This window comes from Prionailurus bengalensis, chromosome E2 (assembly GCF_016509475.1).
Source record: "Prionailurus bengalensis isolate Pbe53 chromosome E2, Fcat_Pben_1.1_paternal_pri, whole genome shotgun sequence".
In the NCBI taxonomy this organism is placed as follows: Eukaryota; Metazoa; Chordata; class Mammalia; order Carnivora; family Felidae; genus Prionailurus; species Prionailurus bengalensis.
Genome location: NC_057352.1, coordinates 55,287,835 through 55,307,729, shown reverse-complemented (window position 1 = coordinate 55,307,729; position 19,895 = coordinate 55,287,835). Strand labels below are relative to the sequence as shown.

Below are 19,895 nucleotides of genomic sequence, written 5' to 3'. Positions count from 1 at the left end.
GTAAGAAAAAAAGCTGTTGGCTACTAGCTAAGAAGCTGCTGTAATAATTCTATTCTCACTGGCTGCCAAGTGCTGAGAAAGTTCAAGGTGTCTAAATGCCCAGGGAACCGGGCCTGGTCCTCCTTCTTCCAAGAACCACTTTAGACATCACTGAATGGGATCTGATGGAACAGGGACAGAGAATAAGTCTAAAAGCAAGGAAATGTACTCAAATAGAATGCAAGAGAATGTAATGTTTAAGTCAAGATTTACAGAAATTCTGGGGTGATTCACGGGCATTACTCACAGAGTTTTAAGTGATTCATGTCACCTCAAATTGGGCCACTACCGGTATCAGGCTCTTTGAGGTACGTGCAGAGGGGCTTAGGCTCCCCACTTCCATGCCCAACTAAGAATTTACGTTCCTGGGGGGAACCTGTTTTATATATGCTCCCCCCTCCTTTTTGATCTTCACGAGCTCCTAAAAACCACATCCGAAATGGATGTTTAGGGCAGTGAAACTCTTCCGTATGAGGCAATCATGACGGATCGCCATCATCGTACATCTGCCTGAACCCCCAAAATGTACGCCACCCAAAGTGACCACTAACACAAGCCATGGCTCTGGGTGACAGCGATAGGTCAGGGCAGACCCATCAACTGTAACAGACGTACCACTCTGGTGGGGGCACTGACCATGGGAGAGGTTGTGCACGCAGGGGGAAACGGGTACGTGGCACACATCTGTACCTTCCTTTCAATTTGGCCGTGAACCTTACTGCTCTAAAAAAAATCAACTCTGTTTTAAAAATGTATTGTTTTAGTCCCCATTCAACTTAATGAACTACAAATTTGCAGGTCAGATTTCCATCAACAGATGGCATCCTCTTATGACAAGGCCTTTTATGGCCTGCTTTCCTACGGGTGGGAAAGCAGGAACCCGTCTTTCTCAGCGCCCTGCCACCCAAGAACACCGTCTCCATCAAAGAAAAGCATTTATGTGGGTACCTGAGACAGGAGCAAGGGTCCCGGTGGGCGGCCCAACGAAGCCCCCAGGCCCCCCCCCCCCCCCCCACGGTGGGAGAGGAAGCAGGTGCCCCGGGCCTCTAGGTGAGCGCCCTCCCACGGCACCGGCACTGGTGCAGGCTAACGAGCCAGTCACCAGTCACTCAGCGCTCTTCCCACAGGGCGTAAGTCAGGGAGCAGCGGGCAGGGGAAGCAGGGGCGGGCGCGATGCCACAGGACCTGGCCAGGAAGCACCCCCGGCCTAACCCTGCACGGCTAGGGCACAGATCACAAGTGGGAGGCGGGAAAGGGAGGAGAACGGGGCCCGGGCCGCACTCCTCCCTTAGGATAGCGGGACAGCAGTGGGGCGCATGCTGTTGGAGGCTCTGAACTGTTTCTTCCCCTTCACTATTTCCATGAATCTCCCTCCACTCCCTTCTCTTCGCCTCCAGCTCTTTTTACCTAGACGGATTGCAGTGTTCACTTGCTTACCACCCAACACCTCCCTCCTCACACAGATCCTGCAATGACTCATAATTTGAAAGGGTTTTAAGAGGAGCTCCTGAACCTGGCTTCCCAGAATCTTCTGGGAAGCTCTTATAGAAAAACAGATCCCTGGGTCCCATCCCAGACCAACTGAGTCAGGTCCAAGACTGTACATTTAAAGAGTTCCTCAGCTGACTGTGACACATCCCCTGCTGCCTGGAATGTTCCCTCCGCCCCCCGACTCCCCAGTCACATGGTTTCGGACCTCACTCACTTCAGGTCTCTGCTCCAAAGAGTAGCCCAGGTACCACACTGTCGAAAATAACACCACTCCTCCCTTCCCTGCTTTATTTTTCTGCAGAGACTTTATCATCGTCTCATAAACCGCATCGGTGACTCTGTCTTGTTGACCGCTCCACCCCCTTACCTCATGAAGTGGCTGGTTCTGAACGGGCACCTGACAAGTATGTATGAGCTGAACATAACAGCAGCGCAGGGGCAGCCCGTGTAGACACAGCATTACTGACCGGCCGAACGGTTGTGAGCTTTTCCGCACAGTATCCCGCTGGCTCGGCCACACCGAGGGGAGCATCCTACAGACGTGTGCTGTAGTCGGCAATTCCAGAAGCCCGTGTTCCGCTACGGCAGAGCGACCCGAATGCCCACAGGGCCACCACCTGCCTGTGTGCTCCAGCCCGTGTATGCTGGACTCTGAGGTGGCCGTACGGGAGGTCTGTGGCCTGCGAATGGACCCAACTAACTGGACGCTCCCTCATCTCACTCTGCTCACCACCCCCGGTGCGCTGCACGGAAAAATGCAAAGATTGGGAAAGGTTTCCGGAAAACGAAGGGTTTGCTGTTCAGGAGTCACCCTACCAACCAGGCCTATAGTACGGAAGCCGGAACAGAACCACTTCACTACAGAAGATGCAGGAACAGGTCCAGAGAGGTCCTGGCCACAGTGCTCTCCATCCCTGACCACCTCCCTGCCCCTCCCTCGCTGCACACAAGGGGTCACAAACACGTCTTCTGTTTTCTGTCTGATAGCAGCACATCATCCGCTCTGCAGATGAAATACAGTGTTCCCATTTAGATCTGCTCTGAGGAACCAATTACATCAATATCTGGAAGAGATATGAGCACAGAAAGTGTATGCCTTTGAGTCATGTGATCTGAACAAAGGAAAAACGAATCTGAAGGAAGATAATGCTTTTGGAAACGAGAACACACAAAGCGGGAACCACCTTCGGCAGCAGGACGGTGTGTGCGCTTAGGTGCCAGGGTCGGGTGGGGCCATCACAGGGACTGTGCACAAGCACAGCTACGAGTGACATCACTTACACCTGCACAGGCACGACGACCCTTGGTGGGAGAGACACGAAGTGTGACCAACCCAGTAAAAACTGTAGTGCGAGGCCAGCGACTTTGCTATAAGGTATGGATTCAGAAATCAGACCTCAGCTAGGGGGTGGGCCCCAATCTCGAGGAACTCACAAACCATTACCTCTAACCACGGGCTTCAGTCAGTAAAGTGAAACGTTACGGTTATTTATTTCTAGGAGTGTGAAGCCTCTAGCATTATACCCCCCAATAAATCTCTTTCCAGCCTGCTGGACGGCTGTTCTTCCCCAGGTTGACCCCACCTTAGGATGTGGGGCTATTCTCTACACAGCTGCATAAGCCAGGAAGTCTGGAGTCTAACTAATAAATAACAGAAGGAGTGACTAAGTTACAAGGCACAAGTGGACACGAAAGTAAGCGAGTGAAAGTTGGTGAGGCATGGGATACTTCCATGATCTCAAAGTATCGCCCCCTAACTGACTTATTAATTACACAGAAACAGTGGATTAAACCAGGGGACGCCATCTTTAACCACAGGATGAAACCAACATTAGCAATGTTACGACAAACCAACGTTAGGGGGCCCTCACTGGGTGCACGGAGAAGGACGCCACATCACTCCTGTGGTACACTCCTGTCACAAATGCAATGCCCTGAATCTAACTGTAAGAAATCAAACAAACCTAAGGGGAGGGACAGTCTACCAAATAACTGAAGAGCACCCACCCAAAGTGCCAAGGCCAAGAAAGCTGAGGGAAGACTGAGGAACTGTCACAGGAGTGACGCAGGAGGAGACCAAGGGGACGCTGCAATACTACATTGTAAATACCGTGGAGCAGGTGCCGTGCTAAGTACAAGGGGGGCAAAAAGTCAGCTCTCTGGGGAGAGGGGTCAGAAAAGGCTTCACGGAGGTGACACCTGCACCGGGCCTCAGCTGGGTGTTTTACACTGAGAAGGGGGGCCGCGAAATGCGATGATGTATGCATTGTACATTCAAGGAACGACAGGTGCAATAGTTCAACAAGGCCGGAGCAAGAGAAACACAGCATGGGTGGAGCAAGCCAGCTCCTGGAGGACCTGTACACACACACACACACACACACACACACAGACACACACACACAGTGTGGACTTCACCTCGAGGGAAATGGAGCTGCACGTGAGTTGTTGGGTTTTTGTAAATCTTTTATTAATTTTTATTAAAAGCACTTTTAGATGTACATTTTTAATGTTTATTTTGACGGTGGGGAGGGGCAGAGAGAGAGAGAATCCCAAGCAGGCTCCACGCTCAATGAGGAGCCTGACGTGGGACTTGATTTCCCGAGCCTGGGATCATGACCTGAGCCGAAACCAAGAGTTGGATGCTCAACCAACTGAGCCACCCAGGGGCCCCAAATCTTTTGATTTTAAAATAATTTTAGACTTGGGGTGTCTGGGGGGCTCAGTTGGTTGAGTGACCGACTTCGGCTCAGGTCATGATCTCCCGGTTTGTGAGTTTGAGCCCCGCACTGGGCTCTGTGCTGACAGCTCAGAGACTGGAGCCTACTTCTGATTCTGTGTCTCCCTCTCTCTCGGTCCCTCCCCCACTCATGCTCTGTCTCTCTCTGTCTCAGAAATAAACATTGAAAAAAATTAAAAAATAAAAAAAATAATTTTAGACTTACATAAAAGTTAATCATAGAGTTCCTGTATACCCTTCATCTAGCTTCTGTTAATATTAATAGTTTCAATAATCTTACTACAATTATCAACACTAAGAACTAAAGATTGGTACAATACTGTTACATAAACTATGAACTCTATTCGGATTTCACCAGTTTTCCCTGTAATGTCCTCTCTCTGGGTGCAATCTAGGGTTCCAAACGTCAGTTTACGATTGTGTCTCCAAACTGTACCAGTCCATCTTTCAAGGCCTTCTTTGGTGACTACTTATTAATTATTTTGCACAAGGTCCCTCGACTTGGGTTTAATTTCTTATGATTAGATTGAGGCTATCTGTTTTGCACAGGAACCCTACAGATGTGATGTGACGTCCTTCTGTGCATCGTATAAGGATGTTGATCTGTATGATATTAACCTTGGCCACTCGCCCAAGATGGTGTCTACTGGGTTTCAAGTTAAAGTCTCTATTTATCCCTTTGTTATTATTCCAACTAATAGAGGGATAATTGAAAACATACGAATATCCTTTTCTCCTCAAACTCTTGCCCACTAATTTTAGTATCTACTGGTGGATCTTGCCTGTAACAATTATTAGTATGGTGTTCAAATGATGATTTTCTATTTTTTTTTTTACATTTTTAATGTTTATTTATTTTTGAGAGAGAGAGAGAGAGAGAGAGAGAGAGAGAGAGAGAATGAGCGGGGGGGAGGGGCAGAGAGAGAGAGACAGAATCCAAAGCAGGCTCCAGGCTCTGAGCTGTCAGCACAGAGTGTGATGTGGGGCTCAAACCGTGAGATGATGACCTGATCAGAAGTCAGATGCTTAACCGACTGAGCCACCCAAGTGCCCCATGGTTTTCAAATCTCTTATTCTGCCCACATTTATTAATGTAAATTCTTCTATAAGAGCTATTTCCTCTCTCCATTTATTTACTTATCCACTCATTCATTCACTCATGCCTACATACATGGATGTTTCTTCTTTTCTGTGGCTTTTATTCCAGTGTTACTGGTATTCATTTCCTTGCTCAAAATGCCACAGCTTTGGCCACTCAGAGTTCTTTCACGTCGGCTCTATGGTCTTTAGAGCACCTCCTTATTTCTGCCACAAATACTCTAGGCTCACGGAGTATTTTTCCTGCTCCAGTACCTGAATCAACCACGTCTCAGAAGACATTGGTTTTAAGTATTATGTAATTAATTACATTCTAGAAGCATCACTGTGGTAGCAGCAGTGTGGAAGATTGATGGGGACCGAGCACAGAGGCAGACAGACCAGTTCTGTCACCATTCGGAATTAGTAACAGCTGGAACATGAGCAGCAGTGATGGTGAAGGCGAGGCAGGCTGCAGAGATCTGAGAGGTCAAAATGATGGGCCATGGCATCGCTAGGTGCAGAGGGAGAGGGAGGTGCATCCCCAAGGACCCACAGTTTCTCCCAGTGAAGGGAGGACCACCCACCTGGGGTAGGGGAGCTAGCCTGCCAGGGTTGGGGGGCAGGGTGGCCCTGCAGCAGGCCGTCAAGGCCTGGTGCTCAGGAGAGAGGCCAAGGAGCAGGCAACGTCTCTGGAGTAGATGATGTCGTGAGAGGGCAGACGGGCGGACAGAAACCTGGGCCGCGTCACCTTATCACGTATAGGGGCAGACGGGGAGGGGAGCCAGCAAAGCCAACTGCAGATGAAAAGGGACCAGAGGCATCACAGAAGCCTGGAGAGACCAGGTGTCAAGAGAATGGCCACGAATGATACATACGGCAGACAGGTCAAGTCAGATAAACACTTCCAGGTTTTCGCTAGATTTGGCAATTCTATTTTAGCAATTTTATTTGTTTTAATTTGTTCACGTTTATTTATTTTTGAGAGAGAGAGAGAAAAAATGAGTGGGGGAGGGACAAAGAGAAGGAGACACAGAATCTGAAGCAGGCTCCAGGCTCTGAGCTGTTAGGGCAGAGCCCAAGGTGGGGCTTGAACCCATGACCCGTGAGATCATGACCTAAGAGGAAGCTGGACGCTTAACCAACTGAGCCACCCAGGTACCCCTTAGCAATTTTAAAAGAACAGTTTTATGGAGTGGTAAGATAGGAAAAGAGGGAAGGAAAAAGAGGAGGGGAGACCACGGACAAGATAAAGAGAGACTCTTGTTTGAAGGACCAGGCGGTTCTAGCAGAGGATGCAGAGACGCATCCACAGGACATTTGCACGTCTCCTGCGTGTCAGTAGTGGCGGTGACGTGAGCACGTCTCTGTGCTGGGGCAAAGGAGCCAGAATAGAAGGGAAAAAATACGAACTGCAGAAGGAAGAGCTATGCAACACAACAATCTCCTGGAAGAAAGAGAAGACGGGACAGCGGGCCAGGGAGAATCAGCCTGGACTGTGCATCTCTGCTCAGTGTGAGGCTGGCTTGCAAATCATCATTACCTGATCTAAACAGCTTTAGAGATGATCATCAGAGTTAGGGTTTCCACGTCCAAAGTCTAAAAAATTTAATACTCTACGATCAATGGTCAACAAAAACTACAACCTACAGCCTGTTTCTGTATGCCCTTCGAGTTACAAGTGGTTTTTATATTTTTCAAAGGTTGTTAAAACAAAAACAAAGAAGAATATGTGACAGAGGTGGCCCGAAAAGCCTGAAATACCTCTTTTTTTAAAAAAATTTTTACTTTATTTTTAAGAGAGCATGAGTAGGGAAGGGGCAGAGAGAGAGGGAGACAGAGGATCCGAAGTGGGCTCTGTGCTGACAGCAAGGTGTCCGATGCAGGACTCAAACTCACAAACCGCGAGATCATGACCCGAGCCAAAGTCAGCTGCTCAGCTGACTGAGCCACCCAGGCGCCCCCTAAAAAGTTTCTGATTCTTTACAGAAAAACTTTATCAACCCCTGCTCTAAATATTTTTTAAAAAATTGTTTTTTACTAAGTTTATCTATTTATTTTGAGAGAAACAGAGATAGTGTGAGTGGGGGAGGGGTAAAAAGGGAGAGGGAGAGGGAGGGAAAGAGGGAGAGGAAGGGAGAGAGAGAATCACAAGCAGGCTCTGCAGAGCCCAGTGTGGGGCTCGAACTCACGAAACCGCAAGACAATGACCTGAGCCAAAACTGAGAGTCGGATGCTTAACCAACTGAGCCACCCAGGCGCCCCTAAATATTTTTTTACAGGAGTAAGCACACAACAGTTGAAACTCCAGTCTAACAGATATGCAAAATAGCAGTAACTTTGAGAAAACTCTTGCGAAAGTGACAAGGCCATCGTGATGGACCTGAGGGGGAAAAAAACCCATCAGATACGCCAGGGCCTTTACGTGATAATCCAATCTTCCTGGGTGGTTTCTATCTTCAGAAACATATATCCTGGGGTCACAGCCCCCAAAGTGGGTTTATATGCACCTACAAAAAGTACAAAGAAAAAAGAACACCAAAGCTTTTTTTTTTTTTTTCTAATATGTTTATAGAGTCACTATTCAGAAGAAAAAAGAACTGGGAATTAAAATGTCAAAGGGGAATGATGAAGCAAATTGCATCACACAGCAGTATGATGTAGTAACAGCTGGCCATTTACAAGGATGATTACGGGCGTTATACTGAGCTGTGAGACAGGAGGGCTATAAGATGACTTCCAGGGAAAGATGAACAGTAAGTGATAGGTCCACTTGGCTTACGACTACAACAATTAACTACCCTGTTCACAACCAGAATTCAGGGTGACACAAGTAATTCTCATGTGACTTTCCATGATTTTTGTGTGTGTGTGCGTGTAAAAAAAAAAAAAAGATTCTTAAAATTTAAATCTGGTTCTTGTAATTTTACAAGTAAAGCAGTCAATAAAAGTCACCTCTTAGAAGACGAGGTTTGAAAACGCACGTTAAAATTTTAAGACGAGTTCAAAGGCAGGATCATGATGCAGCAACTTGTGAAGCAAAAAATTCCTCTAGAATGAAACAAGTCGGAGCCCTGGTCCTGGTCACACCCTGACCTTTCGGAAACGCGCATAAAACAAAGACATTCGTGCCACGACCTGTCAGACAGTTCCAGATTTTCTACCCGGGATGCATTTTCAGAGGCCATTTGAGAGAGGCGCCTTCTGTGCCCGTGAGGACCCCACGCACCGTGGTCACGTCCAGCGCCAGCCCTGTCACTTGGGGGCGCTTCTCACAGCGCTGACCGAGAACTGGCTCCTCTGCGTCTCTTCTGCCGCGGGGTACAAACGGACCTTCCCTTCCAAGTGTCTACCCACCTTCCGTTCTCTTTCCCAACGCGCAGAGTTAGAAGGACGCTGTATGCCATTTCAAAGGCAGAGGAGCTAGAACTGAAAACGTTCAAAGGAAAAGTAAGAATTGATATGCGTTTACTATTGTCTCTGTATTCATCCTTTTAAGGCAGTTCAAACCAAAGCATTAAGTGAAGGCTAGGAAATGGGGTTTTTTTTGTTTCTGTTTTTTGGGGTTTTTTTTTTTGTTTTTTTCCTTTTAAAAAAGGAGATGGTGGCGGTAGGGAAAAACAAAAACAAAAACACAGCCTCCAACACAGTCCCTTTAAGAAAGGCTGGGCTGCCCTTCTCTCCAGCAGCTTCGAGCTGCCCTCTGGCTTCAGGCGCCTCTGTAATTTACAATTTACTGTTACAGACTTCTCGAAACAACTTAGAGCTGAAAGTGCCTTCCAAAATGTTGTCAAGGGAATGAATGCTTCTCGATTAATTCTTTGGTCCTGCCGTGACAAAAGCTCTCTCACTGGAGCGGCTCCTCTGGAAGAAAGAATCTGGTCCCTTCTTCTCCCAGGCTTCTTGGCACCAGAAATGGCCTGTTGGGTCGACTGTGCATCTCAAACAGGGCAAATTAAAGACTCTTTTGTAGTAACCTCTGCTGCAGGACAGTTTATTCTGCCCCTCTCCCCCATCTCCAGTACACAGTCAGCTATTCAGTAAAATGTTACAGCAAAAAGTGACCCCTGTCCAGAAGCAGTGTGTCCAGCGTCCTGACCTCTCATCTTCTGCGTCTTCGACGGTACTCACAGACAGCAGTCAACTCAACTCTCCCGTGGACGAGGTTTCAGTAACAGACTTAGTGCCTCTGGCCCGAGAGATAAAGACGAGGGCTTTGAAAGTACCCAGCCCACCTGTCTGTTCTCTTTCTCCCCACGGAATGAAGGACAGACAACGCTGAAGGCACATGCAACACAATAAGGGAGCCTGGAGGAGGGAGTGATTATTTGGCAGAGTCGGGAAAACGTTACAACGGAAGGGATACTGGAAACAGGCCCTGAAGGATGAATACAAATGTACCTGCCGGAGAAGAGGAGGTCGAGAAAGGCAGAGACAAGAAACGCGTGCAAGCCGAGACACACATACGCACGGATCTGTGAGGCACTTGTAGAATTTCCAAGACCCAGGAGAGTGTAATTGTGATGTGTGCTCAGCACCGTTATTCCACATTCAACACAAAAACAGAATGCCGCGTTCCCCACTTTGCTGAAGCAGCCAGGCTCAAAAAACCTACTATCTCCTCCGCCACCCTCGTCCTTGGTTCCCACATCCCGGGAGCGACGGGCGGCTTTCTTCCCGAATTCTGGACACCGGCCACTGCCCGGTGCCCAGGACGACGCTGCCGTGGTGGGCTACCCACATCAGCCGGCAACACCAGTCCCTTCCCGGTCCCGTGGACACACAACCACCAAGGCACCTTCTTAAAGGGGAGCACATTCAGAGCACAGCTACTCGTACGGCTAAAATAGCTTCCGTCCTGTAACTAAGGACACAACGGTGTACAACTGAGCTGTAAACTTTGACAACAGGTTCTGCGCTTTACGGAACCTTTTAAAACTACCCCTCATTGAACGCTGGCAGTAAGTGATAAGCAGGGTTTACTGGCATCTCCTTGCCCTTTGCGTTTTCTCACCGACAAGTCCTCCTGCTACCACCTCCAACCCAGGCACGCCATCCCGACGCACGGACGAACCCCAGCCCAGGGCCCCCTTATTTCCCGTCCCCACAACTGCAGCACCCTCCTAAATAAGACTTCATCTTCTCCTTCCTAAAGCCCCTCAACGTCTGCCCACAACCCTTAAAATAAAACCTCAACTCTCACGTGCACTACACTGCGTGGGATGATTATACAGGGTCCCTCTCCTGCACCCGACCCCCTCCCCAGTCAGCTCTTCAGGACATACTCGGTAACTCCGGGAAACGCTGCAGGGGAAGTTTAATCGTACTGGAGCGCAGGGCGAGCGCCAACCCAGAACGACAGGGCCCTGCCCGCTCCCTGAATCTTGTTTCGAGCCATTCTACCCGCCACTCACCGTCTTGGCACGATGGTGTCCTTTTGCTCCCCAGTCTCGAGTGCCAGCCTGTTCTTGGCCCTGGACCACAGCACTGCCGTTTTCTGTGCCCCCCGCATTATCCCTGCCCTACTCCCCAGCCCAACCGTGCTCCCATCAGATCCTCCCCCTCCTCCTGCACCTTCAGACCCGCAGAGCAGGGGTCCCTCCATCCACACGGTAGCAGCGACCACATCCAGACTTCTTGTCTGCCTCCTCTGACGGGCTCCATGGGCCCTGGAGCCCTATGTGCCCAGGACACAGCTGTGCTGCACAAAAATGCTCAGGAGGTTTAGTGAATGAACAAGCATATTAGGGAAACTTGACCAAGAATCCAAGTTCTCTACTTAAAGATAGTTGTTAGGGTGCCTGGGTAGTTCAGCAGGTTGAGCATCCGACTTCGGCTCAGGTCATGATCTCACAGTTCGTGGGTTCGAGCCCCGCGTCGGGCTCTGTGCTGACAGCTCGGAGCCTGGAGCCTGCTTCATATCTGTGTCTCCCTTTCTCTCCGACCCTCCCCGACTCACGCTCTGTCTCTCAAAAATAAACATTAAAGAAAAAAAAAGGTAAGTGTTTCTGTAAATGCGATTAATTGGGGTCACTTAATTGCAGTAGTGAATGATCAGATGGGCCATTTTAAATATACTTTTGGAAGGGCGCCTGGGGTGGCTCAGTCAGTTAAGCGTCCAACTTCAGCTCAGGTCAAGATCTCACAGTTCGTGGGTTCAAGCCCCACGGCGGGCTCTGTGCTGACAGCTCAGAGCCTGGAGCCTGCTTCAGATTCGGTGTCTCCCTCTCTCGCTGCCCCTCCCCTGCTCACACTGTCTCTCTCTCTCTCTCTCAAATAAACACACACAAAAATAAAACCAGAAGTTCTTTGAAATAATAAATGAATCTACTTTTGGAGCAGACTTTCAGAATGATCTACTCTAAAAATAAAGACAGTCTATTCTGTCCCTGTTCCTGAAATTGCTACTACTGCACAACATTCGGATACGCAGCACTGAAAATTTAAGTGAACGTCGGAAATAAGTTGAAAAGTCTTTGGCTCTATGTTCATTTCCTTTACTAGCCCCAGAGAGGTAGCAAAAATCAGTTGAGTGACTTAGGTGTCCACGTGAGGTGTCTCAGTTTTGACGCTGTTGATGGGGGATGCACTCAAATAGCAGCCAGCACGCAAGAAAGAAAACAAAGCCCCGGGAGGTGCAGGACTCTGTCCACTAGTGAAACGTGAGCTCCCTTGTCTATCGCCTGGCCCCAGAGTCTCCCTAGCACCTAGCTGTCACTGAGCCTCTTCTTGTGTGTTTGGGAACAAATGGCTAAACCCATAATCAAGTCTCTAAACAGTTAACACTAATGATATAAGGTCCCTTTACTGCCAACTCTTGCTGGGATGAGTTAATAAACCGTACATTTCAATACTTTGAGACAAATGCTGACTTTTTGAAAATGGAATTTCTTTTTTAGTTGCGTACAGTGGTCATTCAATGTGACATCAGTTTCAGGCGTACAACACAGTGATTCAACAGATTTGTACACAACGCTATGCTCGCCACAGGCATGGCTCCCTTCTGTCCCCATACGTCGCGGTTACAATATCACTGCCTATATTCCTAGTGCTGTGCCTTTTATACCCATGACTTCCTCATTCCATAACTAGAGACCTGTATCCTCTTAACTCATTTTGCCCAACCTCCTATCCCCCTGCCCTTCCGGCAACCATCAGGATTTTTCTCTGTATGTATACGTATGCTATTTTGCTTTTTGGGTTTTATTTTTTCTTTTGTTTTCAGGATCTCATCCTTTTTTATGGCTGCATAATGCTCTGTTGTGTATGCACACCACATCTTCCTTATCTAGTCATCTACTGATGGACACTTAGGTTGCTTCCATACCTTGGCTATTTTAAACAATGCTGCCATAGATGTAGGGGTGCATGTATCTTTCAAATTCGTGTTTTCGTTTTCTTTGGATAAACATTCGATAGTGTAATTATCGGATCATATGGTCTTTGTATTTTTAATTTTTTTGAGGAACCTCCATACCGTTTTCCACAGTGACCTACCAGTTTACATTCCCAGCGACAGTGTACAAGGGCTCCTTCTCCACATCCTTGCCAACACCTGTTCTTTCTTGTCTCTTTGGTTTGACCCCTTCTAACAGGTATGAGGTGATAGCTCATTGTGGTTCTGATTTGCATTTCCCTTATTAGTGATGTTGAGCATCTTTTCATGTGTCTGTTGGCCATATATATGTCTTCTTTGGAAAAAAGGGCAGTGTTAAATATTTTTAGTGTTTTATTTATTTATTTTGAGAGGGAGAGCGAGAGAGAGAGAGAAAACGAATCCCAAGCAGACTCTGCAATGTCAGCGCAAAGCCCAATGTGGGGCTTGATCCCACGAACCATGAGATCATGACCTGAGCCAAAATCAAGAGTCGCACACTCAAGTGACTGAGCCACCCAGGTGCTCCAGGACGGAGTTAATTCTTGAACTGTAGTTTACTACGGGTCAGCACAATCGTACAAAGGTATGGGTTAAGGCAGTGATGACATTTCTAAATAATGGAACAACAGCTGTGACAGTGGTGCATATTTTCATAATTCACGTTCCTACCAACAGCAGAGACGACGGAAGAGAAAGGAAATAAAAAGCATCTACTTTGTTCCTGCCCCCTCCATCCCGCCACCTCCAACTGCAGGAGGTGATAAAAACTAGAATTGTATTCCCTCCCTGCCAACCACAGGTATTTCCATTTTCACGCAGGTAACAAAGCTGTTCACACACAAGGCAGTGCTACCAGTACTTAAAAGGGGCCAGGCAGGTAAACAAGCAAGCAAGCAAGCAAACAAACAAACAGCCAATTAACCAACCAATCCCACCCGAAGTGTCCCATATCTGCTTGGGTAGGTCTAAACTGCACACACCCTGCACACACTGCTGCACACACAACTGCTGTGGTGTAGGAAGAAAACCAGGTGTTGGGAAACTCTTCCTTTCACTAAGGAAATGGAAGACCGGACAGACACGGAGCCTACTGGCCTCTAATTCCATCCCAAAGCAGAACGGGGCTATGGCAGGGGCGCCTGGGTGTCTCGGTCGGTTGAGCGTCCGACTTCGGCTCGGGTCATGATTTCACGGCTCGTGAGTTCGAGCCCCGCGGCGGGCTCTGTGCCGGCAGCTCAGAGCTGGAGCCTGCTTGGGATTCTGTGTCTCCCTCTCTCTCTGCTCCTCCCCCGCTCACGTTCTGTCTCTTTCCCTCTCTCTCTCAAAAATAAATAAACATTAAAAAAAAAAAAAAAAAAAAAGAAGCGGGCGATGGCAAGGAGAGAAGGGAAACCCAGGATCTCAGGAATCTCTCGGCTCTGCACAGGGCCACTTTCCTCAAACTTCTGGCTACGCCCAGTGAATGTGCTCCACTGTGTCAGAAGAGGCTCACACTCACCTCCCCTTCCTAAAAGGGAGGTTTCCTCCAAGTCAAGGACTGACAGGTACAATTTAAGTGACAAAAGTCTGAAGATATTTTGAGCTTAGTATTACTAAACAATTTACAATTATTCAGAGGCCCAGGCAATTGGTTACCGGTATGTTAATGTGCCTACAAAACCATGTCCCGTGATATTTCTATGGGCTAATATAAAAATCACAAGCATAGGGGCGCCTAGGGGCTCAGTCGGTTAAGCGGCCGACTTCGGCTCAGGTCATGATCTTGCGGTCCGTGAGTTCGAGCCCCGCGTCAGGCTCTGTGCTGATAGCTCGGAGCCTGGAGCCTGCTTCTGTTTCTGTGTCTCCCTCTCTTTCTGCCCCTCCCCCGTCCGCACTCTGTCTCTCTCTGCCTTTCAAAAATGAATGTTAAAAAAATTAAAAAAAAAATCACAAGCATAAAATGGTCTTTCAAATTGTTCCTAAAAAAGATACAGAAATACTCAATAGTTGAAAGAATCACAAAATACCTGTGAGCAAAGTATACATTTAAGGTTCTAAATCCATTAGCACATTAACTCTACAAAGGAAAACGAGGGACATTTTTTTTTTCCCACATCCCATTACTCAACAGTCTATTTTTTAAAACCGGCCCTTCCTTCTTCCATTTCTGATATACGCTACCTCTCAAAGCTTTATTGCTTGAAGGCTGTTTCATCCAACAACATTACACCCAGGTCTTATTTTCCCTAAGTGTTCTACTTTTCTAGTATCTCTGAATGAGGGAAAAATATTATAATTTATTCTCACAGAGAAATGAAATCAGCAAACATGAGACCATCATTTTATAGCTAAGTCACTCTTTGGCAATAAACACCAAGAGAGGAGACTTCACTCTCTGCTCTTTTGAGCACGGGCGTCAAGAGCTCTGGCTGAGCATTGGAGGGCATTTAGATGGACACATGACCTTGACCCTCCAAAGAGCTACAGATGCCATGTTCACCTGAGCCTTTGATGTCCTTCCTTCTTTGGACTCACTGCGTCTTAGGCAACAGAGAGCTCACAGGAGGATCTCGAACTGTAACCACAGTCTGCCACTTGTCACACCCCACACCTCCACATCTCCACCCTTAACCTAGAATTCCCACTTACAAATTATTCATTTATATTACAGCTTCAGTACACAAAATGATAGACTTGTCTCCTGCCGAAGGCTCGTGCGGCTCCCCCAGGGACTAACCTACAGTACGCATAAGCCAAATGACTCCTTATTTGTCCTAATTATGTTTTTCTTGATGGATTATAAATAGATTTTAAGCCTCACTTTGATATCATAAGACAAACTGATGAACAGTTTAAACAATGGATAGAGTGGCTTTGTAATCCGGACGCTTAGGCCGTATTATCGAAATCTACATCCTAAGAAACAGAGTTTATGGAAAAGCACTTTGCTTGACTCTCTACCTATTTAACAGAAAGTACTGTAGGAACACTGAAGAAGACTAATACAAACTCTAAGAGGTAGAAGTCAAAGGGCAAAGGCAAAAGAATGAAGACTTATCCATCAGTGTTCATTTGAGCTACGTTTTATTTCTATCACATGTACTGTTACTCAAGATAACAATCCTCAGGAAAGTTCCACAATAAGCCTACACATTCAACACTTCACTCTACGTCCGACTCACTAGTCTAACAAGAATTGTACTGGTTTGCTTCTTCATTCGAAACCTTCCAAAACCCTCTCCAGAATTAGAGCATTCGTGGCTACTAACAGTGGCGACCGCCATCTCGTATAAATAAATAAATACCTTTAAGCTGAAATAAGTAATCTGTGTTGAACTTAGAGCTCCAATTTCAAGGGCTTAGTTTCCTCAGAAGCCAGAGAAAAGGCTCCTTTGGTCTTCTGAAACAGAACATACTTTAATATCAGATCTGAAAAACCCACATAAGGAAAGGATTTAATCAAACACAGTTGCAAATACTAAAAAGGAGGAGGAGGAAGAGGAAGAAGAAGGAGGGGAAGAGGGAGGGAGGGGAGGAGGAGAAATCATTTTGCAGCACGTGACTGTAAGCCCTCTGGGGCAGATTTCATCTTCTTTGGGATGCGGCTGTTTGGGACGCGTATAGCAGGTGGATGAAAACAAACAAGGTGCAGATCCATTAAAGATATTCAGGCCCAGCTCAGCTCCCGTCGCCATGAAGGTGCAGCAGGAGGCAGGTGTCGTCACTGAGCTGAAGACTGCTCCAGAACCGGGAGCTTCTAGCTGAACCCTTAGGCACCAAGAAACTTAACAGACGACAGTCACCGGGGAGCAGCTGCAGGCAGGTGACTACAAACTCAAAGCACAAGTGAAAGAAAAGGGAAAAGAGACGTGGGCACGAACAGCATGCTCTGCACACAGTGGACAAAACGAACGGACGTTAGTGCCTCTCAAGTACAGGGTGGGTACCAGATGCCCAAAGACAGGATGGTGACAATCTCCACGCTGCCATGAAACTTGCACTTCCTACAGAGATCGTACTGGTCTCCTTAAGTAGTTCATCAGCATCATCTATGAGTCAAAGTTTGGATTTAAATGGCGAAACAGGCTCATCGATAATCAGGCCTTGGAACACGTCCAGAGGGAACGGCAGAAAATAAATGCTTGTTACAAAACAGCTCTACAGGGCTGGGTTTACACAGCAGAACACCCAACTAAATCCTGTATGACTGGGCAGAAGAAATGCTTTAATGTCAACACGCACAAAAAAACTTTAAATGATACAATAAAGCTCTAAGAACAGAAGCAGACTCCCTCCCCACAACATATACACACAAAGCCAAAAACAAAAAAACAAACCAAAAAAAAAATGCTCCAAGATGACCTAGAATGGGGGCGCCTGGGGGGCTCGGCCGGTAAGAGTCGGACTCTTGATTTCGGCTCAGGTCACCCATCATCTCAAGGTTCACAAGTTTGAGCCCTGCAACGGGCTCTGTGCTGACAGTGCAGATCCTGCTTGAGATTCTCTCCTCTCCCTCTCTCTGCCTCTGCCCAGCTCACAGGCTCTCTCCTTTCTCTCTCTCAAAATAAACAAATAAACTTGGAAAAAAAAAAAAAAAAGATGATCTAGACTGGATTCTGGGCCCAGTGTCTCCACTCCACCCTCCAAAGACCAGCTTTCCCTGAAAACACAAGGGAGAAATACTGCTGTTCTCACTGTTGGCTGACTCATCGAGGGATCCACAAATCTTGAGACTCTTTCTTTCCTTTACTCTCCAGGATGAAAAGCTAAACAAAGTAAGGTTCCAACAGATCCCCAGGAAAAAAACCAAACCAAAACAAAATGAATTCTCAAAAGTGAATAGAGGCTTTTCTGCACGCACGCTCCCGGGGGTTCCTGGTGCTGGAAGCAGGCACCCTGGACGTGCAGAACAAGGTGGGCGAGTTCGTGCACCTGTCCGTGCTGTGGAAGTGCTCTGCCAGCAACTGCATCATCGGGGCCAGGGACCACGCGTCCGTCCAGGTGAATGTGGCCCAGGTGGACAAGGTGACAGGTAAGCTCAACGGCCAGTTTAAAACCTACGCTATCTGTGGGGCCATTCACGGGATGGGGGAGTCAGATGACTCCAACCTCTGACTGGCCAAAGCCAATGGTATCGTTTCAAAGAACTTCTGACTCTAAAGGATCACGGATGTGGAATATTTTTCACTAATAAATAGCACCTCCCCTGCCAAAAAAGTGAACAGAGGACAGGAACCTGCATGTGTCCCTGCAGAACCACCCATCAGTTCATCTTCAAATCCTTTTCACGTACATCACTCCCAAAGCACCACAGCTCACAAGGGAAAAGAGTCTGAACTTCATATCAGATCGATGGGATTGTGCCAGAACCAGAAGAGCCTCAGACATGAAGCAAAGCAAACTTTGCAATATTCAAGAGAAAGGGAAATTTCCTATAAGCCTCAGGGAACCTTTCCCAGAAGGTCTCAGGGCTGCTGAGAAAGGAAAGATTCTGTGGGTCGTTATACCAACGAATTCAATGTTGCCGTCCTTAAAGGTCGTCAGCTACATTTAGGTTTAGTTTTCCAGCAAACCAAAGGGAAAATGTCATTCAGGGATCAGAATGAGGAAGAGCTGGGAAGAGGGCATTCTGGGAAAGCAGCATCCCACTTACTGAGCTTAACGAGGGACCATGGAAAGTCCTGCCTGCCTTCCAGTAGCATCTGTATCCTAACACTGCATGATACACACATGCTCTACCCAACTTTTTTTCAGGTTAACATTAGGGTTCTATTACTAAAGGGGAGTTTTATATTTTTTTCCCCTCTTATACTCAAAGTCCTTCTGGTGTATGATAGCTAAGACTATCAGAGGAAAAATAAATGCTAAGCCAAAGAAGGAGCACAGGAAAAGATTAAACCAGTAGGTTAGGTTAAAAGACTTTTCTATATTAAGTAGAAAGTATGCCAAATGAGCTGCTTTAATTCCTACTCTGACAAAATTGAACTGGTTCCCTCTGTTGGGAGTGCAGAAAATATATAACATTGTTTCCAAATCATACAACTTTATACTGCTTAAGACAGTTACTTAAACTAGGCTACCTAAGGATATTATATAAACAAAACTCAAATTCTTATAGTTTCTCAGACTACTAAACTTTTCAACACCCAATCCACATGTTAATGACATCACAGACCTAAATGCTCAAGCTTCAACAAAAGGGAAAGTCAGAAACATCAAGTACCAGAACATGCAAACTTATTTTGTTTCAACGTGATTCTTTAGAGTTCCTTCCAAACATGGGGCGCCTGGCTGCCTCAGTTGGCTAAGCCACGGACTTTGGCTTAGGTCATGATCTTGCAGTTCATGAGTTCAAGTCCAGCTCTGGGCTGACAGCTCAGGGCCTGGAGCCTGCTTCAGATTCATATTCTCTCTCTCTCTCTCTCTCTCTCTCTCTCTCTCTCTCTCTCAAAAATAAATACACATTAAAAAAAACCACTTAAAGTTCCTTCCAAACAAAACAGATATATGATAGAGGCATCAGGGTGGCTCAGCTGGTTAAGCAGAGGACTGTTGATTTCAGCTCAGGTCATGATCTCACAGTTCATGAGGTCTAGCCCCACGTAGGGCTCTGTGTTGTCAGCATGGGGCCTACTTGGGATTCTCTCTCTCCTTTCTCTGCCCCTCACCTATTCATTCTCTCTCACTCTCCCTCAAAATAAATACACTTAAAAAAAAACAACAAACAAACAGATACGTTATGAAAGCTGGATATCACTGATGTCAAAAATTATTAAATAGTTCATTTGTAAGTAGTAATACAGATAAATCAAATTACTTGTAAGTAGTTTTGAGATTGATCATTTTTAAAATGTTTTTTATTTATTTTTGAGAGAGAGAGAGTGCACAAGCAGGGAAGGGGCAGAGAGAGAAGGTGACACAGGATCCGAAGCAGGCTCCATGCTGGCAGCAACGAGCCCGATGTGGGGCTTGAACTCACGAACCCTGAAATCATGACCTGAGCCAAAGTCGGAAGCTCAACCCACTGAGCCACCCAGGCGCCCTGAGACTGGTCATTTTAAAATACTCCCAAGAACACCACTTCAACAGCCAAATAAACTTAAAAGAGTCACTGACAAAAACATACACTGACTGATTCAGGTTCATCTATAAAATGTCAAAAATATCTGTCCTATCCATTGAACAAGATGG

At 46.9% G+C, this 19,895-nt stretch overlaps 1 protein-coding gene and 1 long non-coding RNA gene across 2 annotated transcripts in view; one reads left to right on the top strand and one right to left on the bottom strand.

The window, feature by feature from the left end:
• Window positions 1-19,895, bottom strand: part of GAN (gigaxonin) — a 63,400-nt gene that overhangs the window by 40,749 nt on the left and 2,756 nt on the right. The window lies entirely within an intron of this gene.
• On the top strand, window positions 2,065-17,904 carry LOC122494511. The gene is made up of 3 exons (XR_006300184.1): window positions 2,065-2,078; window positions 10,198-10,207; window positions 17,687-17,904. It is a non-coding gene; the product is annotated as an uncharacterized LOC122494511 (long non-coding RNA).